This window comes from Xyrauchen texanus, chromosome 40, assembly GCF_025860055.1.
Source record: "Xyrauchen texanus isolate HMW12.3.18 chromosome 40, RBS_HiC_50CHRs, whole genome shotgun sequence".
Lineage (NCBI taxonomy): Eukaryota > Metazoa > Chordata > Actinopteri > Cypriniformes > Catostomidae > Xyrauchen > Xyrauchen texanus.
In genome coordinates this window covers 28,950,796-28,977,703 of record NC_068315.1, presented here as the reverse complement: position 1 = coordinate 28,977,703, position 26,908 = coordinate 28,950,796, and the positions used below count along the sequence as shown (strand labels likewise).

General features: G+C 42.6%; 1 protein-coding gene across 4 annotated transcripts in view; it reads right to left on the bottom strand.

Moving 5' to 3' along the window:
• LOC127633378 (cGMP-dependent protein kinase 1) overlaps nt 1-26,908 on the bottom strand; it is a 280,392-nt gene that overhangs the window by 100,957 nt on the left and 152,527 nt on the right. The gene's annotated exons all lie outside the window — the stretch shown is intronic.

The window sequence follows — 26,908 nt, the reverse complement described above, 5'->3', positions numbered from 1 at the left end:
TCCCAGATTGGCCTTTTCGGTGACACCGTCGAGGACTTCACCCAACAGTTCTCCGCGGTGAAGAAGCAGACGGAGGCCATTTCACACATCATGCCCTGCCGCAGACCTGCCACTACGGGCCCTGCCCCATCTGCCCGCCGAGGGCGTCCCCCTGCAAGGAAACCAGCTCCTGCTCCACCTCAACCCGGGCCCAGCTCTCAGCCCCAGCGCCGAGCACTCCGCAGGCGGCGCGACGCCCCTGTCTCACTGAACCCCTCCAGGACCCGGAAGGCTCCCAAGCGTTCCTGAGACAGCCGACCCAGAGCCGAAGACGTTAGCTCCGAGGTGGTAAGACCGCTCCGCCCCCGGTGGAGGGCCGGAGGAGAATCCTTTGTTTTTTCATTTGCCACACCCCTGACGGGGCTGTGGTACCCACATTCTCAATAAAAGAGCTATTTCCTTTGCCTCTGGGTCACCTGGCCCGCGAAATGCCGCTTTCACAGCAATGTGCTTTCAGATCACAACAGTCCCGTACACCGGACGCGGCGATCCCGCCTTCCGCCTGCCCACGACTGTCCCCGGCCGGCCGGTTCAGACGAGTCCAGAGGACGCCAACATCAGACCTCCTCCTCAGTCAAGAACCCGCCCCTGCCGGGCGCGCAGAGCAAGGTAAGTGCTTTGAGTCTATTCTCAGCACCTCAGCCTCAGGCCGCAACGAAGCCGCCCGACGCTGCATTACCTGTTCCGCCCGCGCACGAGGCCCGCCGGTATGTCCAAAATACTCGTCCCTTTGGTGCCCCTAGCGCAGAGCTGGGAAGCATGGCTTTCGCCTCCAACGCATCACGCTGGCTGCACCGACCATTCGACTCGGTTACGCAATTCAGTTTGCCCGCTCCGCCCCCTTCAGGGCGTCCGCTTTCAGCAGTACACGGCGAGCACGCCAGTTCCCTGTGCACGGAAATCACGACCCTCTTAGCCAAGGGCGCAGTAGACCCTGTCCCTCCAACCGAAATGAGGAAGGGTTTCTACAGCCCTTACTTCATTGTACCCAAGAAAGGCGGTGGCTTATGACCAATCCTGGACTTGCGAGTTTTCAATCGGGCCTTGTTAAAACTCCCGTTCAAAATGCTTACGCAGAGAAATATTCTGGCTGGCGTTCAGCATCTAGATTGGTTCGACCTGAAGGACGCGTACATCCACGTCTCAATTCTGCCAGGACACCGACCCTTCCTACGGTTCGGGTTCGATGGCCAGGCGTTTCAGTACAAAGTCCTCCCCTTCGGCCTGTCTCTGTCCCCTCGCGTCTTCACGAAAGTCGCAGAGGCGGCCCTTGCCCCGCTATGAGTAGCCGGCATCCGCATTCTCAACTACCTCGACGACTGGCTCATCCTAGCACACTCTCGAGAGTTACTATGCACACACAGAGACCAGGTGCTCCGGCACCTCAGCCGCTTGGGGCTTCAGGTCAACTGGGAAAAGAGCAAGCTCACTCCGGTTCAGAGCATCTCTTTTCTCGGGTTGGAGTTAGACTCAGTCTCAATGACAGCACGCCTCACGAGCGAGCGTGCTCAGTCGGTGCTGGACTGCCTCGCTTCCTTCAAGCCAGGCACAGTGGTCCCTCTAAAACTTTTCCAGAGGCTCCTGGGGCATATGGCTTCCTCCATGGCGGTCGCGCCACTGGGGTTGATGCATATGAGACCACTCCAGCACTGGCTCCAGACTCGAGTCCCAAGACACGCATGGCACCGCGGCACGCATCGGGTAAGGATCACCCCCGCCTGCCTCAAAACACTCCGACCCTGGACAGACCTCTGCTTTTACGGGCAGGAGTGCCCCTGCAGCAGGTGTCCCGACGCGCCCTGGTCACAACTGACGCCTCCGGTCCAGGTGGGGTGCCGTGTGCAGCGGGCACGCAGCAGCGGGCCGTTGGAAAGGGGCCCGCTGCGTTGGCACATCAATAGCCTGGAGTTGCTGACCGCCCTTCTTGCTCTCAGGAAGTTCCTCCTGTTAGTTCAGGACAAACATGTCCTCGTGAGATCGGACAGCACCACGGTGGTGGCGCATATAATCGCCAAGGCGGCGACGCTCCCGCCACATGTCACAACTCGCCTGCCGTCTCCTCCTATGGAGCCAGCAGCGACTCAAATCCTGCGTGCCACTCACATCCCCGGCAAGCTCAACGTCGTGAGCGGACGCGCTATCACGACAACGCCTGCCCGGCGGGGAGTGGAGGCTTCACCCCAGTCGGTCCAGCTGATTTGGGAACGGTTTGGCAAGGCCCAGGTAGACCTGTTCGCCGCCCAGGAAACCTCCCACTGCCCGCTCTGGTACGCCCTAACAGAGGCTCCCTCGGGACAGACGCGCTGGCACACAGCTGGCCCCTCGGGCCGCGCAAGCACGCATTTCCCCAGTGAGCCTTCTTGCACCAGTGCTGTGCAAGGTCAGGAGGACGAGGAGCAAGTCACGCTGGTGGCCCCCTACTGGCCCACTCGGACTTGGTTCTCGGAACTCAGGCTCCTCGCGACAGCTCCTCCCTGGCGAATTCCCCTGAGAAAGGACCTCCTCTCTCAGGGACGGGCACGCTCTGACACCTGCGCCCAGACCTCTGGAACCTCCACATCTGGTCCCTGGACGGACGCTGAAGAGCTAGCCGGCTTACCGGCGACCGCTAGAATACCATCAACCAAGCCAGAGCTCCCTCTACCAGGCACCTTTACGCCCTAAAGTGGCGCTTGTTCGCAGATTGGTGTTCTTCCCGAGTCGAAGACCCACAGAGATGAGCTGATTAGGGCAGTGCTTCTGTTCCTACAGGAGAGGCTAGACAGGAGGCTGTCCCCGCCCACCCTCAAGGTGTATGTTGCCGCTATCGCCACCCACCACGATCCTGTAGACGGCAAGTCTTTGGGTAAGCACGACCTGATCCTCAGGTTCCTGAGAGGCTCGGAGGTTGAATCCCTCCCGCCAGGCCTAGTTCCCTCCTGGGATCTCTCGGTAGTCTTGGCAGGACTCCAGAGACCTCCCTTCGAGCCGCTCGAATCAGTTGGACTCAGGGCCCTCTCTTAAGACGGCCCTGCTGATCACGCCGCCTCCATTAAGAGGGTCGGGGACCTGCAAGCGTTCTCTGTCAGCTTACACTTGCCTGGAGTTTGGTCCGGCAGATACGCCTGTGATCCTAAGACCGCGACCGGGCTATGTGCCCAAGGTTCCTACCACACCATTCCGAGATCAGGTAGTGAACCTGCAAGCGCTGCCCCGGAGGAGGCAGACCCAGCCCTTTCGTTGCTGTGTCCATTGCGCGCCCTGCGCATTTACCTGGACCGCACACAGAGCACCAGACGCTCTGAGCAGCTCTTGTCTGCTTTGGGGGACGGCAGAAAGGGAATGCCGTCTCCAAACAGAGGCTCGCCCACTGGGTTGTCGATGCCATCACACTGGCTTATCACACCCAGGCCGTGCCCCTACCCGTACGGGTCTGAGCTCACTCAACAAGGGGTGTTGCGTCCTCGTGGGCACTGGCCAAGGGCACCTCCCTAGCAGACATCTGTAGAGCCGCGGGTTGGGCAACACCCAACACCTTCGCGAGGTTTTACAACCTCCGCGTTGAGTCGGTTGTGTCTCGTGTTTTCTCAGGTCCGAGCCCGTAGAACTCGGTAACACGTAGACCGACCGGCCGGGTGGATCGCTGTGCTCAGCGCCCTTTTCCTGACGCCAAGGTAAAGTAGTGCGCCTTCTTCCCAGGGCGCCCCACTCCGAGTCGGGCCCCTGGTCGATTCCTCCCCAGCCCTCCGGGTCTGCGGTTCAGTGGAGGAACTCGCCGACCCAAGCCACTGCGGGTACCCTGATGGCTACCCTGTACTGGTATAGGTGCTCCACAGGTAAAGTAGAAGGCCTCCTGTGCGGACGCCCCCTGTGTGTATTTCCACGGTTCTGTCCCCTTACGAGCGGACCATCGTGTCTCCCTTAGGCAGTTACAGCTGCCCTGTTCGCCGTGCTGTAGCAACTCCCCCCTTCGAGGCTGGGATCTACCACCGCACCATACTTTCCACACGAGCCCTAAGACGGCCGTGTGACGTGTCTACCACTTTTCCTCCCCATGAAAAAGGGCAGGTGTGGTCTCCACAGGGTCTGGGTAAGACCCCCTTCCCTATATGCGTGTAAGGGCCCCAGCCGTGATTGCTCTATGCGAGAAACATAGAGAGAAAAGAGGCCCAGCCAGGCTGGCCCGTTCCCATGTTGGCAAACATCGCCTTGTTCCCCTCCCAGGGTAACTAGAAGGATCCCGATGTTCGTATGGGGCATTGGGGAAGGGTACGTGCAGCCGGGTACAGACGATGCGTGGCACTGGATGAATCCCTGCCCGCCTCTGTATCGGCAGTTCACGTACATGGTTCAGCACATGGCAAGATTGGAATGGGTCCCCTAGTGTCGCTTCTCCGACACAACGTGGAGAGAGCGACAGAAGGGGAACGCTTGGTTACGTATGTAACCTCCGTTCCTCGAGGGAGGGAACGACACGTTGTGTCTTTCCTCCGCCATGTCACTGAACCGAGCCACTGTTGTGGCCGGACCATTTCGGCTCCTCAGAAAAATCCTGAATGAACTCCCGTATTTGCGCCGCTTAAATACCCGTATGTCCGGGGGCGGGACATGCAAATACTGGCTGCCAACTCTCATTGGCCTTTTTTCATAGATCAGAGGTGAATATCGGCGCTCAAGAGAGACCCCTAGTGTCGCTTCTCCGACACAACGTGTCGTTCCCTCCCTCGGGGAACGGAGGTTACATACGTAACCAAACGTTATCCAGTTAGAATGTATTCCTTGTTTCTTACAAGCGAAGCCTGACAGCTGTTTCACAAATCGCATGCCTGAATCCGAAGAAGCGCGTGAGTCTGAGCTCCACCCCGTTAAGCCTTCAGAATTTCTTCAGAATCCCTCAACAGTGCAAATGAATGCACATCTAAAGTCTTTTTAATTGTAAATTAGGCTTGCTTGAGCATTCAGTGTCAGAGCAAGTCTTGAGAAGTAGTGCTGCGTTCTATTCAACTCGGACTATTCAACTTCCTACTAAAAGTGCCAATTTGTAGGCTCGTGCAGAAATTCTCAACTCCAATTTTGCCGAGATGCAGGTGCATGATGTCACACAAACATGTCGACACTCAGGGAGATATACAAAGTAACTAATAAACATACACTGTAAGAAATATCGATAAATTAGTTTGTTTCCACATTACATGATATTAAAGCTTGTTTAACAAATGCCTGCAGAAACAGGTGTATAAAACCTTATAATCTCTTTTGATAATCGTACACCTGAAGCACAAATACTAGTGCTGCAGCATTGTTTATCATTTGAGTTGCTTGGAGACATCTCTAATGAGAGTCAAACCCCTGCTAAGCTAATGGGAGCGTTGCAGTTCCGAATATCGGGGAATGGAATGCATTCATGGTCAGAGATATAAAGTATGAATATCCCTCATCCAACTTGAATGGAACACAGCATTACCGCGTACCCTGATGAAACAAAATTTATTGTAAGCAACATTTAAATCACAAATAGTATTAGAAATATTTTTCAAGGTTTTATAGATCTGCTTGGTAGATTCATATGAAAAATAAAGATGTTTGACATTTCACAAAACAGTCATGCTGCAGTTAAAATTAGGCTTGCTTGAGCATTAAGTGTTGTTTCAAGTTGTGGCTTTCGTGCATGGACGTGTTTTTGAAAATGTCAGTTGGTATTATTAGTTGACTGCCATGTAATATATGATAGGTAGAGCGTCTAATTCATTGTGAAACTGTGTTTTCTTAATGGCATGAATCACACCGAAGTCCTAGACTTAAAATGCAAGGCCCGCAGCTGTAGTGTAGATAATAAACAATATAATACTATGTGACAGGGTGGAGGGCAGGGCCGGGTCGTGATGCTGCACACCTGACCACTAATCAGGCTAATCAAGCCTCCAAGAGGGATTAAGGCTGACTGGAGGCTGCAGTGCGAGAGAGCGAGAGAGAGAGATTTACGGGCAGCTACCCTACACCTTTGTGTGTTTAACTTTGTGTTTTAAAATATTATTTATATTGTCAAGCCGGTTCTTGCCTCCTCCTTGCCCATTGAAACACCTTTACACTGGTGCCGAAATCCGGGAAGGAGGAGGGATGCGTCGTAGTGGAGTTCTCGCCGCTACCAACCCCAAAGTAGCAGCCGCTGCCATCCGCCATAAGACGGAGGAGCCCGGCCGCCTGGAAGCGGAGGAAGCGAGGGGAGGAGGCGCTCCAAACCAACCGCCTGGAGTGGTTACCGCTGCCAGGGGCGGGGTAGAAACCTAACATCCACCAAAAATGCGGCGGGGTGTTTGGTCCGCCAGGGGCCGGAGGACTGCCTCCGATCCACTCGGGGAGGCACTGCTGTCGTCCGCAAGAGAGCCGAGGACCAGTCGAGTAAGTGTTTTTTTTTTCATCTCTCTCTCTGTGTACTCTCACCCACTGCCGCTATGCGTTGGCCTTTCCCTCTCTTTTAAATTTTTACTTTGGTTTTTAGGGGGTACTGCCCTGTTACAGGGAGTACCCCATGTGTTTTTAATTATTGTTGTTTCTCTTTTTAAAATTTTTGTTTGTGTGATTGTCTTTTCATTTAAGTTCTTCATTAAAATATTATTTATATTGTCTAGCCGGTTCTCGCCTCCTCCTTGCCCATCGAAACCCCTTTACACACTATTATAAAATACAATTTACAGTATTTGATGCAATGCATTTTAATGCATTGATTCTCATTTACATTAAAAGAGACTTCTCTGATTGGTGGATCTCTCTTTAGGATAATGAGTAGTGTAGTTCTTCACTGGGATTTCTTAAATTAAACACGATTTCTTAAAACTAAGCTGACATCACACTGACTTGTGGCTTCTGCAGGATCATATATCATCCCTTAAAAAACAGGTGGTAAGTCTGTCTTGAAATGTTTATATATTATTACTAGAAATCAACTTTTCTATGTAGAATATAAATTAATTTTGATTCATAAAATTTTTACTTCCGGTATTGTGCACTCTATTTAACAATCTATGAGGCCTGGGTAGCTCAGCAAGTAAAGATGCTGACTACCACACCAGGTGTCACAAGTTCGAATCCAGGGTGTGCTGAGTGACTCCAGTCAGGCTTCCTAAGCAACCATTTCGCTCGGTTGCTAGGTTGGGTAGTGTTACATTGGGTTAACCTAAGTTAATTGTATAAGTGCTGTATAAAATAAAGAGTCAAAAGGCTTTATGACATGATCATATTAAGTTACAAAACCAATCTTCATATAAACATCCATAACATATTGTAACATACAATACATTAGAAATCAAACTTATAAGTTATATATAATGTCTCCAAATAATATTCATAAACATTGAAGAATTTTGAAAACGGTAGAATCGGATTGATTTTTTTTATTCTCGGGTATGATTAGACCCAATGTGTGATCAACATAAACTCAGCAAAAAAAAGAAATGTCCTCTCACTTTCAACTGCTTTTATTTTCAGCAAAATTAACATATGTAAATATTTTTATGTACAACTAAGATGTATACTGAACTAGTTTCACAGACATGTGACTAACAGAAAATGAATAAAGTGAACCTGAACAAAGTGGGCGTTAATATCAAAAGTAACAGTCAGTATCTGGTGTGGCCACCAGCTGCATTAAGTATCTTCTCCTCATGAACTGCACCAGATTTACCAGTTCTTGCAGTGAGATGTTACCCCACTCTTCCACCAACGCACTTGCATTTTCCCGGACATTTCTGGGGGGAATGGCCCTTGCACTCCACACCAATAGGTCCCAGATGTGCTAAATGGGATTGAGTTCCCGTTCACACAGATGAGCAGAGACCCTGGGCATCGTTCTTTTGGTGTTTTTCAGAGTCAGTAGAAAGGTCTCTTTAGTGTCCTAAGTTTTTATAACTGTGATCTTAATTGCCTACCGTCTGTAAGCTGTTAGTGTCTTAATGACCGTTCCACAGGTGCATGTTTATTAATTTTTTTATGGTTCATTGAACAAGCATGGAAAACATTGTTTAAACCCTTTACAATAAAGATCTGTAAAGTTATTTTGATTTTTACAAAATTATCTTTAAAATACAGTGTCCTGAAAAAGGGACATTACTTTTTTTTTTTTTGCTGAGTTTACATAAGAGAGAGAGAGTTTCTGATATATTTTAATCTTGCAGTTTTATAAGTGTTTTTTGTAATATCCCAAAATGTACAGTGAATGGGTGTTATTTTGTGCATGTGCATATGATTTCCAGCATGAGTTGTAATGTCTTATAACTACTTAGAAATATCTTATGAATGTTTATAAGAAGACATTGGTTTTGTCACTTTATTTAAAGAATACCTATTATATATATTACAAACAAGGATGGATGTGTGTGTTTGTGAGAGTGTGAGAGTGAGAGAGCGAGAGAGAGAGAGATGAAGCATGTGCATTCACCTGTTGCCACTCACAAGCAGAGACGCTGTAAGCTTTCTGAAGATCAGATTTCTCAGTGGTAAAATGGCCATCCGAACAGGGGTATTTCTCCCTATTTTGCAGAAACCAGTGCACAAGAGTCGATCACTATAGAAACCGCAATGTCCTCTGCCATTTTAAACAGCACCCATTGTGTAATTAATCAGTCTGTTGTGTCTCTCAGCCGTTTAAAGCTATTTCCTAGCTTTAGTAGTGTAGTAGTAATACAAGCAATCACGAAGAGCTGTTGTATGTTAACAGTGGCTGACGGATTGAATTCACATCACCAAACTAGCTCATATTACACACAAAAATTATCTTTTTCCACCACCTTATGGCTAACATATCTAATATAAAAAATAAAAAATAGCTCTTAACACATATGCACTGCTCTTACACTTTAGTTTAGAATGGCATGAACACAAGCGGAGTGATACACACATAGTGAAGCATCAGTGTGCTGATGGTGTCAGACCATCAGTGCTCATGGATTGTCTCTCATCCAATCAGATTCGATAACCGGAACTAACTGTTGTATATTACATTATAACTTCTACAGATAAAATTAGATGTCGCTGGTGTTTTAAAGCATTATACGCTAAGGCAGGGGTGCCCACACTTTTTTGCGTGATGATCGACTTTTAAATGCCCAACTCAATAAGATCTACCAACTAAAAAAACACAGTTTCATTTCAAATAAGAAAATGCTTGTTGGGACTACTGCATGTATCCCTACATGGAATTCATCTTCTAATTAATAAAAAAATATATAATAATGTTCAACGTTGATATCATTCAGTTTTAAAACTAAACCCAAAACACCTACAGCACAATAGATTACAATAGCCAGGGCATTTACCTTATTCTGATGACGAGTAAATATTGACCAGGCAAGGTTTTGTTTATTCAGTTGCCATGACAACTAGGTTTGCACATACACGCCTTCCAAGGACTTACATTTACATTTATGCATTTGGCAGATGCTTTTATCCAAAGCAACTTACAGTGCACTTATTACAGGGACAATCCCCCCGGAGCAACCTGGAGTTAAGGGCCTTGCTCAAGGGCCCAACAGTGGCATCTTGGTGGTGCTGGGGCTTGAACCCCAGACCTTCTGGTCAGTAACCCTGAGCCTCAACCACTGAGCCACCACTGCCACAGAAGAACAGCTTGTGAGAACAGCGCGTGAAATTGCGATGCTACTGCCCGGATTAGGCAAAACTGTCTGATTACATTCACTCAGAAGTCAATGGAAGGCGCGTATGCGCAAACCTAGTTGTCATGGCAACTGAATAAACAAAACCTTGCCTGGTCAATATTTACTCGTGAAGTGCAAGTCAGACAGAAACTAAAAGAAGGAAAGACATTATATTTATTTTTATTGAGATTTAACGAAAGTACATTAAAATTTTGTGCGATCTACCAGCATTGCCTTTGCGATCGACTGGTAGATTGCGATTGACTGGTAGATTGCGATCGACGTATTGGGCACCCCTACTCTAAGGTATAACTATGAATAGGTAAATAATATAACTTATTATAATTGTGGTTACAATTATTTATGAGAAATTGAGCATATTATAAGGTGTATTATGAGACATTACTAATGCATTTTATTGAATTTACAATTAATTTTAAATATTAGCTTCATAGAAAGTGTTACCAAAATTCTTCATCTGAATTTATTTTAAAGATTTAATTAATATGGTTTATGTTATGTATACCTTGTCTTGTCTCACTGTTGCCCTTTGTTTGTCATTTTTGTCACTTTTGGAGTTCCTTAGTTTTCACTTTTGTCACCCTTGTAGCTCCATAGTCTCCTTGTTAGCTTTCGTGTTCTCTGTTCATTGTTTTCACCTGCCCTCGTTAGTTTGCCATTGGTTTCTGTTTATTGCCCTGTCATCTTGTTTGAGTTCTGTTTGTTCATTGGCTCCCGTTTTCCCATGTCCATGTATTTTAACCCGGTTGTTTTCACTCCCCTGGGTCAATCGCTGAATGTTGTTAAGCCTGGTATGTGTTCCCTGCCCGAGTTCTCAGTTTTGTATCGTTTTTAAGTTTCCTGTTATTCCATTGTGTGTTTGTTTGTTTAAATAAAGTTAAGCTGCATATAGATCCGCTCTCCTTGTCTGCCTTCGCTGCCTCACTCGTTACAGAACGATTGACCCTCACACATGGATCTAGCAGCCTATCCGGCGAATTACCGGCTCCTTTGCCTCAAGCAGGGGGACCGCCCTTTGGAGGACCATGTCCAGGATTTTCTGGCTCACAGAAAAGGGCTCCGCCTCTCAACCCTCTCGAGCCTCTCAGGGCTCCGCCTCTCAAGCCTCTCGAGCCTCCTACGGCTCTTCTCCCCGAGCCTCATTTGGCTCTGCCTCCAGAGCCTCCTACGGCCCCACCTCCAGAGCCTCCTATGGCTCCACCTCCCGAGCCTCCTAGGGCTCTTCTCCCCGAGACTCCCGAACCTTCCTCGGCTCCCCCTCCTGAGCCTCCCTCAGTTCCTTCTCCTGAGCCTCCCGCAGCTCCGCCTCCTGAGCCTCCAGAGCTTCCCTCAGCTCCGCCTCCTACGGCTTCTCCGCCCCCCACGGCTCCAAGGCCTCCCCCGGCTACGCCTTCTACGGCTCCGCCCCCAGGACCGTTCCCTATCCTGCGGCCACCTCCCAGGTCCCTTTGTGTTTATTTATTTGTTTGTTTAAATAAAGTTAAGCTGCATATAGATCCGCTCTCCTTGTCTGCCTTCGCTGCCTCACTTGTTACAGTTTATGAATGCCTCTAGTCTTGTTTCACTTCTTTGGAATATTGATTTTTAGGCCTGTGTTGGTATTTTTGAGGCATTTAAGATAACGACATAATGGTTTAGACAAAAGCTACTACAGAATTAGATGCTGCAGGGAAAAAAAATCAATTACTAATTGCATTAAACATTTTAATAAAGGTCACTTTAATGTCAGGACAAACTTCTTGGGTTAGAATATACTGCCTCTCTGAAGGTGCTCAAGGTTTCTTAGAAAAAACGATTTTGTCTTATCAGAAATATCTTCATCCTAAAAGACAATTCTGCCGTTTTCAAAATAATATTTTATGATTTTAGTGTCTTGATGATCTCTTAATGATTATGCAGTGAACAGAGATAACTTTTCAACAAAAAGTCAATACCCATCTTACATTTTGTTTTTACAAACATGTAGACACTGAAAATTTGATATTTTCATTTCACGTCTGTGTCTCGTCCTTGTGGTACCCTGGAGGACATTATCATCAAGCATCCATTTGTTTTCATTTTTTTAAAATGAAAAGCTTGCTGTCATTTCCCTCTCCAAATGGGTTTTGGGGGAGTCATCAATTAAAATGTCATAGATCTTGAAACTGAAACATTAAGCTGAGAGGTTATTTGCGATGACCATCTCCACACTGAGCTGCAAATATATTATAAAGCAAACCATTCCTTTCGTTGTGATTCATATAGCAATCATTTTAAAATGGAAACATTCAATTTAAAGTACTATACTGTATGTAGCCCCAAAAGTATTTGGACATTAAAAAATGTCTGAATGTCATTGTATTAGATAACAGTATATCAAACCAAGTGTCATCTACAAAGGAATGGTGCTAGAAGTTTTCTCAGAACTAACTTCTAATAAAATAAACTAAACAAAATAGAATAGAATAACATGTGATTTAATACTTGTTATATAATGCAATGAAATGTATTTATTTTTAAGTATGGCTTAAGTGTTGGTAATCATGTTAGAACCCAGGCAGTAACACATTTCTCATTCATCTGCTTACTTGGAACAGAATTTCTTAATGTGGAGACAGTCTACCCTAACCCTACACCTAACCCTTACTAATACCGTCTGGTGTATTGGCTGTATTAAAATAATATTAAACTTTAAACATCCAATTAGGGCAGCTGTCTGCCAACTCTCAAAAATCGAGAAATATGTAGTTTGAATGAGTGACAGCTGCAAAAGCAGACAACTGAATCTAATTATAGTTATTTTTGGAAGTGTAGTTGTTACTGCCTTTTCTCTTTTTGATTGTGTTTTACTGTAGCTGATTTTTAAAACACAAGTATAGCAACATCTGCTTTCTGTTTCAGTAAACTATAAAGTTTCTTCCTAATAAAAGAGTATATTTCCAAATGAAAGAGTGGCACTGATGGATCATCGTTTTAAAGATGCCTTTGAATTTATGTGTATTTCCTGCTTGCGGCCATTACCGCTCTGTTTCTGATGGCCACGATTGATGTCTCATGTGCTTGGGCGCCGCCCACGTGGAGACGGCGTTCGTGGACGGGTCATGTCCTCACTGCAAGAACATGACCATGGCAACTTTGCAGTCACGGCTTTCCTTCCTCAGAGGGAAATCCACCCCAGTGCCTCCCCACGCTGGTCCTTCTAACTATGTGTTTGAGGCCACGTCAGTTAGCACTGGGGGTGATTTGGGGACTCCAATGGGAGCCGCTCTGCCAGGCATCCCCCCACGGTCCTCTCATTCCCCAACACGCTCATTTGCCCCCGTTGAGTTCTGGAGTGAGGCCGCCGGTTCGTCTCAGTGCCGGAGAGTGGGCTGGTTCAGTCCGATGCCGAGGACTCGAATGCGTTCCTACCTTTGGGTGTGTTCCCCCAGTTGCAGGCTGACGCAGAGCTGACGGCCATGCTTGCCCAGGTGGCTGCAAGCGTCAGGCTAGAGTGGAACCCTCCGCCCCGCCCTGAACCCTCATAGCTTGAATGTCTCATGACCACGTGAGGGTATTCAGAACCGAACTGCTATACAAATTTCAAAATTAACCCCATATAGCCAATACAATATGAAATAATCTTCTTCTTATTTTAAATAGACTTGAGAGTTTTCTGAACCATTTAACAAAAAACATGAAAAGGTATGACATTACAATTCAGCAAATTCAGTAAAAAAAGATGTCAGAATTTTCAAAGCTCTTTTTTTTCTTCTTTTTTTGGGAGGGGCATTAATGGAATGAAATTGCGATTGAGTGATATACATCAAAGCCTGTAATGTCATATCTGATACATGGATTTCAATGTGCTTTTTCAATAAAATAATGTACACAATTTTATCCAAACACAAGTTGCTCATATTCAGGAAATACTAATTTTAAAATATCAGTAACAACATAATCCTTATTGTCACTTTTACTAAATCAAAGCAAGCAAATAATTAACACAACAAACTGAGTACATTGCAAAATGAAAGCAGACATCATGGATTGAATAATAATAATAATTCTAATAATAATGATAACTTCTACATCGCAGACAACAGGACTTTTGGGAAAATTTTGATTATGTGCAGAGGCTTAAAATTGCACATATACAATTTAATACAGGTGGCGTTATATGGTTAAGTAAACATAAGGGGGAGTTTTACATAATTTCACTAGTTTAATTTGAGTAACCATTTGCTATGTGTAAATGTCTAATGTCAATTTTTATTTCTCTAATCAAAAATTTTCAATTAAAACAAAAACTAAATTATTGTGAATATTGTTTTAAATAGAAATTAGTGTACAGTAGAATATGTTTGTAATATCCCTTTAACAAACAAAAGCCAGGTCCTTAAAGGGATAGTTCACCCCAAAATGAAAATTCAGCTATAGTTTACTTACCACTTTGTTGTTATAACCCTATTTGTCTTTCCTTCTTTTTTAAACATAAAGGGAGAAATTGTAAAAAAAAATGCATGTTCTGTGATGTCATACAATGGCAGTTTATGGTGATCACCACTTCAAGCTTCAAAAGGATGCAAAGTATATATCAGAAGTCAAAATAAATTATTCCATGAGATTGTTATGAAAGCATACAATAAGGTTTGGTGAGAAACAAACCAAAATGTAATGTGTTACAAACTGAAATGTAATGTATTGTAATGAGAGCAAGTTCAAGCAGACCCCACTGCTTTTTTGTCTAAAAACAAATCCGCTACAGTGATAGAAACAACAGAACACAACAGAGCTTCACACAAACCAGAGATTCAAACTTTCTAAATATGTCTGATGAGTTTGTAGTCGGAGAATAGATGCATTTCTATGCACAGCCTAATTAGTTTGAAACGGAGTTCTCAATCAAACTGAGGCTGAAGGCAGCTACAGTCACACCATGTCCAAACCTGACGGCGGACATGATCAAAGTTATATTTTCTATGTTAATCAGAGTTTTTGTCCTAACCAGCTGTGACAAGTAAAGGTATATTTTCTTGATTGCTTAGTTTCTATTTTCGGCATTGCAGCGGGAAACCCCATCGGCTATGATCTGGCACCTGTCCAAAAACATTCTCATAACAGTATACTGAAGCCAGCATCTAAAAAACTACTTAATTTTGGCCAAGAATGTTTTTGCTGAGGTATCACTCTTTTCAGAGGTCTGTCACAAAGACGACATTCCCGCCTCCTTTGTCTCTCTGTTTGATTGAGAACTCTGTTTCAAATAAATAAGGCTGGGCATAGAAATGCATCTATTCTCTGACTAAAATCTCATCAGACATATTTAGTAAGTTATATTCTCTGGTTTGTGTGTGAATTTTCATTTTGGGGTGAACTCATCTTCCTGGAAGTGATTTAACTTTTGGTTGGAAAACAACAGCACCAACACAAGCAAGTAAAAGCAATGGGGTTTTATGAAATCAGTGCTGTTGTTTTGTGATACTACTTTTACTTGCTTTAAACTATTTTATTCCTTTAGATACAAATACAAAATTGGTGCAATATTTTCAAAATATCTACATATGGTTAAATAAATATCAAAATTAACTTTAGGTTGGCACCATCATGTAAGTTCACTGCCAATCCCTCCTCACTAAGCAGTGCCTAACTTGAGTCTTTCATCTTGGTATTGTGTTAATAATCAAATTATGATTAGGGTAATTCAGTTTAATTGCTCATGCTTGACCGCAGAATAATTCTGAAAGCCTGTTATACCCATTTAAATAAATACTTTCTGAAATTGTACACCAGCATATTCAGATTTAAAAGTTACTAAGTTTAAAAGGTACTCCCTAACAGGAATGATACCCTCACTTTCCTGAGCCTAAAGCAACCAGTAGAACAATAAGAGCATCACCGATAGCATGTGATGATGAAATGAGGTACTGAGAGAAAATAGATGAAGAGTGAAAGATCAAAGCAGTCAGAGAGAGCAAAGTGCTTCTATGTCCATATTTACGCAGGGCAGTAGACTGCAGCAGGTGACTTCTAGGGATAATTAATCACTCTACCCACAGTTTTGGGCCTAGCTCATATCAAGCTTTTAAAGATAATACTGACTTTCATGAAGCAATCTAATCACAATTTGTTCCATATCAAACTTACAAAAAAGAAAAAATTGACTAAAACGAGTTGCGTTTTGGTTAAATAATTTTGCAGATTACAGGGAGAGAAAGCTAATGAACATAACATAATTAACATTTTGATCAAAATAATTACATTCCTTTTGGTTGGCGTGTGTGCTGAGGGAGCAGACAGCACAGGCAGAGACAGTAAAGCATACTGCGACTACTGTCCTCACTCTCAAACATCTGAACACATCAATTCACTAAAACGAATCAAAATTCCCAACACTATTTGGAGACATTTTGGGAGAGTGCACTTCAACCACTCCACTCGTCTCTGCATGCTCAATGTACTCTATGCACCTGCATTTGTCTGCTCGCTTTACACAAGCACAAATGAATGGCAATGAATTAATGTCACAGATATCATTAATCTTAAAATATACCCAGTCTGCTCACATTTGGTTCTGTGTAGCAATGTTTAGGCTACATAAGTTGCATTTCCGCAGCATAGTATCAGTAAAATATACAAGGACCAGCAAAACATCAAGAGGGCTCAAATGATGAGGTTGACCGATATGTCCGTTTTTATCCATTTAATCGGTGCAGATCGTTTTTAGAACGATTATCTGCAAAAGTTGCTGGCGATAGTTGCTGATATAATTTTTTTATTATTCCTCAATGTTCCTCTGTTGCCAAAACCCTTCATCTGGCGAATATGTAGGCTACAGAAAGCTTAATTTGGTGAATATGTACATATAGAGCTTTCTAACAGAGCAAAGACTCTATCACAGTTTAAGGACTAATTCGCAATTATTTATGCAAAATATAATAAAAAAAAGACACAAACTGACAAGTGATCACAGGTGATCTACTACTGATGAATAATGAGGTACGTGATGAATTACAGCTCATACAGTATTTATTAGTGTAGGGTTCGAGTCTACCTTAGTCGAGTCTGTTAAGTCTGAGTCTTTAAACAATTGAGTCCGAGTTGAGATTGAGTCCGAATGAATCGGTTCATAAATCTGAATTAAAATTGTCACTGTAAACTGAACATCAATATTTTAAGCTTATTTTAAACTTCACATCTCAGAAAATCAGTTTGTCAATATAAACGTAAGAAAAACACCTTTCATATATACATATATACACACTCACCTAAAGTATTATTAGGAACACCATACTAATACTGTGTTTGAACCCCTTTTGCCTTCAGAACTCCCTTAATTCTACGTGGCATTGATTCAACAAGGTGCTGAAAGCATTCTTTAGAAATGTTGGCCCATATTGATAGGATAGCATCTTGCAGTTGATGGAGATTTGTGGGATGCACATCCAGGGCACGAAGCTCCCGTTCCACCACATCCCAAAGATGCTCTATTGGGTTGAGATCTGGTGACTGTGGGGGCCATTTTAGTACAGTGAACTCATTGTCATGTTCAAGAAACCAGTTTAAAATGATTCGAGCTTTGTGACATGGTGCATTATCCTGCTGGAAGTAGCCATCAGAGGATGGGTACATGGTGGCCATAAAGGGATGGACATGGTCAGAAACAATGCTCAGGTAGGCCGTGGCATTTAAACGAAGGGGCCTAAAGTGTGCCAAGAAAACATCCCCCACACCATTACACCACCACCACCAGCCTGCACAGTGGTAACAAGGCATGATGGATCCATGTTCTCATTCTGTTTACGCCAAATTCTGACTCTACCATCTGAATGTCTCAACAGAAATCGAGACTCATCAGACCAGGCAACATTTTTCCAGTCTTCAACTGTCCAATTTTGGTGAGCTCTTGCAAATTGTAGCCTCTTTTTCCTATTTGTAGTGGAGATGAGTGGTACCCGGTGGGGTCTTCTGCTTGTAGCCCATCCGCCTCAAGGTTGTGCGTGTTGTGGCTTCACAAATGCTTTGCTGCATACCTCGGTTGTAACGAGTGGTTATTTCAGGCAAAGTTGCTCTTCTATCAGCTTGAATCAGTCGGCCCATTCTCCTCTGACCTCTAGCATCAACAAGGCATTTCCGCCCACAGGACTGCCGCATACTGGATGTTTTTCCCTTTTCACACCATTCTTTGTAAACCCTAGAAATGGTTGTGCGTAAAAATCCCAGTAAGTGAGCAGATTGTGAAATAGTCAGACCGGCCCGTCTGGCACCAACAACCATGCCACGCTCAAAATTGCTTAAATCACATTTCTTTCCCATTCTGACATTCAGTTTGGAGTTCAGGAGATTGTCTTGACCAGGACCACACCCCTAAATGCATTGAAGCAACTACCATGTGATTGGTTAATTAGATAATTGCATTAATGAGAAATTGAACAGGTGTTCCTAATAATCCTTTAGGTGAGTGTATATATATATATTATTAGTAGTATCCTGTTGAGTGGTTTCAGAATGAAAGCATACATATTTTGTCTTATTGTGTATAGTATGTATACTTTATTTTCTATTCAATTTGTATTAATAGTTTTATTTATTTTGTATTATTATATCTGTCTTGTTGCTGTGTTGTATTGTTGTGCACTGGAAGCCCCTGTCACTAAGACAAATTCCTTGTATGCGTAAGCATACTTGGCAATAAAGCTGATTCTGATTCATATGCTTTAGGTGTATGAAGACAAAATTGTCCTTCAACACACTTCTTATTGCGTTCTGTTGACATTTCAGTGATTTGTTGCTTTTTCCCCTCCACTCAAACATACTAAAGAAAGTAAAAGCTGCATTAGTCATTGCAACCAGAGTTATTATGTTTTGAACTTTAATTTAGTTTATATTTCTACTTAATTTTCAAATTGTCAATTCAATTTAGTTTAGCTTTATTTTAAATGATCCCTATCTAAAGAAATTATAGTCTACATTGAGATTTCTTTCTGAAACTTTTTTCTCTGTCTGTTTGGGAAAATAGAGTACATACAAATGTGTCAACACAGTAGAAATTAGCCCTTGCTGAGAAGTTATGTCTCATGATTTGACTGCAAATGGCATATACAAAAACACTGGAAAAGCCCATTGATTAGGGCCATGTCATCACAGACGTGATTTAATTTGTGGGAAACCACACAACGCAAGGCAGTTTTGCGTGCTGCTCGTATACCTTAATCCCTGATGTGTCCATTTGTGTCTCGCAGCAGCTGCTGCAGAAGATTAAAATATATATATATATATATTTGCTTGAGCGGCAGCTTTGTTGGTCTGCAATCAGTCTGAAATCTTAAAATACCAACCAAAGAAAATTTAATTAAGCTCTTCTTTAACTGCACAAACATGGAGAATAATAATTTTGAGTCATATATTTAACAGAATTGTCCTTCATATGTGTCAGAGATAAAGGCAAAAAAAAAGACGTGCATAAGTTACCTGGTGGTGTACAACAAAAAATAAAATAACATTTAAAATAAAAACGACAACCAACTAAATTAATCTCGTAACATGAAGTTTAGCTTTATACACAAACTCTGCCATCGAATAATACATTTATTCTATAGTCTATAATTAAATTATAAACAAAACATTTAACTGCCCAAAATATCCTAATATTTTATTGTGCATCGTTGAATTTTATGAATGGTGGACAAATGCTGTAAAATAATGTACTTTAATCAACTTGTCAATGATTTGAAAATAGTCAATCAATAATAAATAGGTGCTGTTTATCTGTTTAGAGTTGCTGTCTGCTTTAGCAATAACACTTTTTCCCCCCGACTACAGTTCATTCATCAAGCTATTATGTACCAGTTCAAGCTGATAACACTGTGTGGACCACACGGAACTACAGAAGGCAGTAAATACATTACGTCTAAAAAGACTTAAAATACAATATTAATAATAGTTTTTATTTTATTTCGATATGCTGTTTTCAGTAAACTGTGAGAGACATGATGTGGGTGACTTGACTCAATAAAGTTCTTGATTGACCACAATGAAATTGCAATGTGAGCACAGTCTTGGCTGCACAAACTCCACACGCAATGTTACCAGTTGTCATGTCCCATGTCGTGTGAAACTGCCTTGCTTAGTTCCTATTACATTGGATACATACCCATCTTTATGTTTTTGTCATGCCAGCCACCTCCATAGTCGATGTAAACAGTAGTCTCTGTAGCAACAATCAAGCGTGCCTGTCCACATGTGTATTTCTGTGTGCGTGTGTTTGCTTAAACACATAACTCTGGCTATGTCTATGACATCAGGGGCTAATACAGCTGCATGCAGACAGAGATGTGTTCATTAAATTCTGTTTTGTTTTTTATTTATTTATCTTTTCATTGCATCATAAATGTCTTGGACTCGGCTTGACTCTGAAAAAAATCCAGCATCCCAAAGGCTCGAATCCATGACAAGTCCAAGTCCAAACTCAAGTACCCCAACTCCAGTATGTATTAGCCCATATGACAATGTTTATTTACTGCTAGCTAGTTTGATTCTATTGCAATACAGTGTAGATGATTGTAAGACTGCTTGTTTTGTTTCCCTTGTGTGTTTGTGTGAGCTGAAAGCACAGAAATGTTTAAAATAAGAGGCCCCCAGTGTATTTCAGGATTCTTTATAATTAAAATTCCTGCACTGTGCACCAAATCTTTCTTTATTTTTTCCCCTGGTTATTTGGGGGATTTTGGTTGCACAACAAACACACATCTGGGATTTGATACATTTTTGACTATTGCAGCTTCCATGTCTGTGCTCATCTCTGTAAGGAAAACAAAGACATTTATTTCCATTTTTTACATTCAATAAATATATTTAAAAAACTATCAGCCAATTAATTGGTTATGAGCCTTTCCCCTTCTGTCACTCACTCGACGTTGTGTCAATTGTAGTGATACAAGGGGCTTCTTTCGGGAGTCTCGGATACCTCTGAATATGAAAAAGGCCAATTCCAAATTGGCGAACAGAATTTGAATGTCCTGCCCCCAGACATACGGGTATAAAAATCTGTTCAGTCAGATTCTTTCTTCGGAGCCGAGCGGTTGTGTGATCAGTGAGCTGTGACACTCACTACTGTTCCACTCACCTCTAAGAGCATTGCTATTGGATCCTACGGCGCATTACCAGCGGCTTTCTCCCTTCTCTACACGCCAATGCAGTCCACGCCCCTGGGCGCTTCAACAGCGTTTCCTAAAGAGTATATTTTCTAAAAGAGTTTACACATTTCCATAGGACGTCTTTTTTAAAGACGCGACTTTTTCAAGATGCCTTTACGCCTTTGTGTAGTTCCTGGATGCGGTAGATATCTCTCCACTTCTGACGGTATTATACGCTGCCTCGCGTGTATGGGCTGTGATCACACTGAGGCAGCGTATATGATTGGTTCATGTTCTCATTGCGAGAGTGTGACCATGACAACGTTGCGGTCGTGGCTTTCCTTCCTTAAAAGAAACGCCACTCCAGTCAACCCGTGTCGCGCCTTCTTCCCACGGGATTGAGGCCCACCCGGCTGGCGATGGAGGCAATTTGGTGAGTTCGGTGGGCACGATTTCGCCAGGTCTCCGCGGACCACTCTCCCCCCTGCATGCTCGTTTGCTTCCGTCAGGGCTTGATGTGAGACCAGCTCGCTCCACGGCCAGTTCGATGTCTCCTTCAGACCCCCCGAGCTGGATGAGAATATCGCTGCTACATTGGAGAGCGTCGCAGCGTATGACGCTGAGGACTTGAATGGGCTGCCAACTTCGGTTCTGCTCGCCCACTCTGAGACCAACGCGCATATGTCTGGGCATGCTTTTCCGGGACACCGAGAGTGTTGGGCTGGACCGGAACTTCCCGCCCCCCCCCCTCAGCCCTCACGGTTAGATGACTGTTTCCTTGAGTAAGAGCGCCGCTCACAGCTACGCCCCCTTTGGTTTCTTTCTTCCCGGAAGTGCATGATGAGCTGAAGAAGTCTTGGAGGGCATCTTTTACTGCCCGAAAGGCAGGGCAGTACGCATGTACACAGAGTTTCCCCAAGTGGACAAAGCGGTTGCGGTTGTCGACACCATCGCATTGGCCTATTGGACACAGGCCGTGCCCAGGTAACATGAGGGAGGAGGATGTTTTCCCTCATTCCCACACAGCGTTGAATTTGCCTACAATGACAACAAGCTCAGTCCGATGACACACCACCCCAGACCACGATGGATCTCCAAATCGATCCTGCTCCAGAGTACAGGCCTCGGTGTTAACACTCATTCTTTCGACGATAAATGTGAGTCTGACCATCACCCCTGGTGAGACAAAACCGTGAGTCATCAGTGAAGAGCACTTTTTGCCAGTCCTGTCTGGTCCAGTGAAGGTGGGGGTTTGTGACCATAGGTGACATTGTTGCTGGTGATGTCTGGTAAGGACCTGCCTTACAACAGGCCTACAAGCCCTCAGTTCAGCCTCTCTCAGCCTATTGCGGACAGTCTGAGCACTGATGGAGGGATTGTGCATTCCTGGTGTAACAAAGTTATTGTTGCCATCCTGTACCTGTCACGCAGGTGTGATATTCGGATGTACCGATCCTGTGCAGGTGTTGTTACACGTGGTCTGCCACTGCGAGGACGATCAGCTGTCCTTCATGTCTCCCTGTAGCACTGTCTACTCACATCTGCAGTCCTCATGCCTCCATGCAGAATGCCTAAGGCACGTTAACACAGATGAGCAGGGACCCTGGGCATCTTTCTTGTGGTGTTTTTCAGAGTCAGTAGAAAGGTCTCTTTAGTGTCCTAAGTTTTTATAACTGTGACTTTAATTGCCTACCCTCTGTAAGCTGTTAGTGTCTTAATGACCGTTCCACAGGTGCATGTTTATTAATTGTTTATGGTTCATTGAACAAGCATGGAAAACATTGTTTAAACCCTTTACAATAAAGATCTGTAAAGTTATTAGAATTTGTACAAAATTATCTTTAAAATACAGTATCCTGAAAAAGGGACGTTTCTATATATAGAGAGAGTTTATATATATTTATATATTTATTGTTTCATAAAAAAAAATGTATGACGTATATTAATGTTTTAGTTCATTGAGATGTATCCTATTAAGAAGAATGTCACTAAATAATTTAATTTATATTACATTTTTGGAATAATCTAACTTTTATTTACAAAAACAATGTATTTTTTCACTCTTTTTCTCTTCTTCTTCATTTTTTCCCTCCTTTACCATTATGTTTTTGACTGAATTTGTTGCAATGGAAAAAGCAACAGAAAAAAATCCCTATCCCACATCCATGGTTAAAATGTTATGGGGAAATAACTCACTCTCGGTTGGATTGAGGTTGCGGTGGCTGACCTTGATGCACACTTAAAAAATTGGTACATGATGCTACTGAAAATCTTTTAAGTTTAAATGGAGTTTGTCTATTAAATGGTTCTAGCTGAATTAATAACAGACAAGAAGAGGAACAAAAACATTATTTTAAGCACTATAATAATCTATTGTAACACGCTGGGCAAGAATGGGAAAAGCTATATCACTTCTGATGTGTATTTTTTTTTAGGACAGTATCAGTTGCATTGTAAATTGCATTTTTAAAGTTATGAATAGGCTTTTGGGATGTAAGGTTAAAAAAACAGAACAGTTTTGCATTTGCAGATACAATCTTAATTAGCAAAAAAGTCTCTACGCTACCTATGAAATTAATTAATTTTACAACATTATGAAAATTAAAAATAGCATAGAAGAGGTTAATTTTCTTTGTTTGGTCTTCTGAATAGCACAATATTCTGCTGATGAAATGGGTCTGTTGGGGTCAGTTGTACACTGGCAAAGGGATTTTTAGACATCCTAACACATTAATTTGCATAATTAACCAAGTTGATGCTCTCCAGTGGATTGGCAGGTCATCTTATGTTTGGGTTGTTAAACAAAATTAATTTAATGCAGTGTGGGAATACTTTCCTTTGAGTAAATGTCTCTGATCTGTCCCAATGCCCACTGACTTGCATGATGTGTCAACATGACAAATCGAGCCCATCTGGGTACATTTAATTAAGAGCTAAGGAAATACTTCAGAAGCAAATCTTGTCTTTATTCCAGAACAACAACCTTTAAGGGAAAATGTAAGCTGTCAACATGCTATATTTCACAAGGTGAACCATCATGACTAACCCGAGCTCAACAAGAATGTTGCCCTTATGGAACGGGGCAGTGTAAGACAGTTTTGGGCCAGTTGAAATCACTGTCACTTGCCCTAAGTTGTCACTATGCTTACATTTGTTGGTCATGCACAGTATGTGTTTTATGCCGTGCCACCTCAAACATTTAATTTTCTGAAGGTACTAAACATTGTTTAGTAAAACAGATACATTTGTCACCAAGTTAACATTATTTGGCAGGCTAACATAGATTGAGGTTGTGTTGAAATTGAGAAAATGCTGTGTCATAGTCTTGGAAGCATCAAACAGAATGGGTTGAAAATACTAAACAAATTGTAACATACGTGTCTTTGTGAATTTATAGCTTAAATGGAGTTGTATTTCAGCTTAATAATTTTCAGCTACTAGTGTAATAACCTATTAAAATATTTGTTAAAACATTTTTGGAAAGTTTATTGAACAAAATTCTAAATACTTGTATATTATATCGGTAACACTTTACATTAGGCTTGTATTCATGAACACTTATTAACTACAGTACGTTGAACATTAGATAAAATTAATTAACAATGAACAATACTTTTTCAACACTTATTAATATATTATTATTATTAAAAAGTAATATGTTGACATTAGTTAATGCATTCAATGAACTAACATTAAACATAAATAAATATACAATTGCATGTTTATCTATTAACTTAAACCAAGATTAATGAATGCTGTAAAACATTTTGAGCCTGTTCCAAAACTTGGTGAGCTGCCTCGCTGTCTCCTGCCTACACAGGCAGCTGTCATTCCTTCCAGAAATTATGCCTCATAATAGAGCGATTTGGAATGCTCTACATACAGCCTGTTCTCACAGTGAAATCGGAAAGAGTAGATCGACTTTTCTTTCGTCAAAATCGGCATACGTTGACAGAAATTTCAACACTGCCCCCAGTGGCCAAAGCGGTAAGTGTTGTAGGGCATATGGGCATGTGTGAGCTCCATTTATGTCCAGGAGATGTCGCCAAAAGCTAGTAGTAAAGCAAGTTGTTTTCAGCTTTACAGGACGTTATGAAGAGAAAATAATATATTTATAGATTCTGTCCCCCAACCCAAACTCAAACCTTACCTTAGCCATTAGTGGAGTAAAAAAGTAATGTTAGAGGGAAAAGTTAAGCCTCCGAATCATGTTTACACTGACATGATTTCTGCCTGGCTTTGAACCCTTGTCTCCCACGCAGCTGATGCAACGCATGGCCAATCATGCTAGGTGGAAATGTAAACACACTGAAACCACTGCAAACATGTCTTATAAGAATGCTGCATGTCAGCACATCGGCATACAGTCGCTGATCCTAAGGTACTGAAACTATCGGAAATATCATGCCGACTTCACATGTGATCATGTTGCTACATAGGCGGCAGCTCCATGCATCATTCAATTAGTGCTCCTCACGCGCAGCACATGTGAGACTCGAATTGCAACTGATTTCAATGCAGGTGACACAAGAGAAACGGTATGATCCTCCAATGAGAATAAATACGCACAGAATGCACACACACACATTTTGGGTAAAAGATTTGTATCATATTAAACTATTATTTATCGATACTTTTCAGTATTGAATTGATTACATTTACAATTATCTCGCTTCGTCTGCCATCTTGGATTTATTTTTCTACCGAGCTCATCATGGTGCACTCTGAGATTGCCTACCTGGGGAAGGATACATCCGATGCTACCTTAAAATTTGGCCAAAACTAAATTTCTTAACAGGCAGAATAATTAAGATACCTACCTTTTGGAACAGCCTTTGCTTCGGGAGCGTGCCTATTAAAATCCTGCCTCTGGAGGATGCATACTAGGTTTTGGAACGGACCTTTGTTCATTGTTAGTTCATGGCAGGGTTGTGCACCATTCAGAATTGAATGAAGAATGCCAATTCAATTTACTGAATTTGGTTTGAATTTGGATTGAGGTAGAATTACAATTTTAATTTAAGGAAGTAGAATTAAAATGGAATGACATTCAAAGAAATTCACATAACTGTTTTCAAGATTATCTTAAAATAATACATTAGATTTTTCAGTATAACATGGAACATGAAACATGTTATCATATTATCGTATACTGTACATAACACATGGGGTGTTCCCAGAAACACTGCACTGTAAAAATTATAATTTTTTTGAGCAAGTAATGCATCTCAGTGGAGCCATTTCTTTTTAAATCAAACCAACAAGCACAGCAGTGAGTTGGATTAATGCATTTATTTGGGTTCAGTCTCATTTACCCTCTTCCCAGCATGCAGCGTGGCAAGAATAATATGGTTGCATTGTTTGGCCATTTGCATAGTTCTATTTACATTGTTGCTGTTGATTATGTTGTCACCGTAGGTTACATGTTGTTTTGCGATGTTGGGATGAGCTTGTTTCTCAATATCAATTTGTTGATCGTTGTGGAGTGGTGGTGGTGTAGTGGTCTAAACCACATAACTGGTAAACTGGTAATCAGAAGGATGCTGGTTTGATCCCCACAACCACCACCATTGTGTCCTTGAGCAAGGCACTTAAATCCAGGTTGCTCCGGGGGGATTGTCCCTGTAAGAAGGGCTCTGTAAGTCGCTTTGGATAAAAGCGTCTGCCAAATGCATAAATGTTAATGTTTTCCAAGTCATGTTTTATGAACCAAGTGTCGAGGTTTGTGCATGCCATTTCAAAATACTTTGGGGCAGATTCACTAAACAGTTGCAGCACTTTTGCACACACTATTTCAGTGCAAAAATAGCCGTCTTAATCAGTAACCGACCCCAATCTATTTTAGCAGGCGCAAGCATTGCGCTGCATCTTGAGATTTTTAATCTAGTCATTGTCATTCCTTTCCATGCAAACAGGCCTCCTTTCTATGTAAATTTGGCTAATTGTAGATTGCGCTTCATTCACAAAAAGTGCCTGGCTCAAGTTAGATCACGCTATTACCACCAAATGAAAGTAGGCGGTAATTGATGTTTGTGAACATTTTCAACTGATCATATCAGCAGTACTTAATCAAATACCAAGTTCTGCATGTTTAAGAGATGATTCAGGTGTCTGGATCAAAGTGAT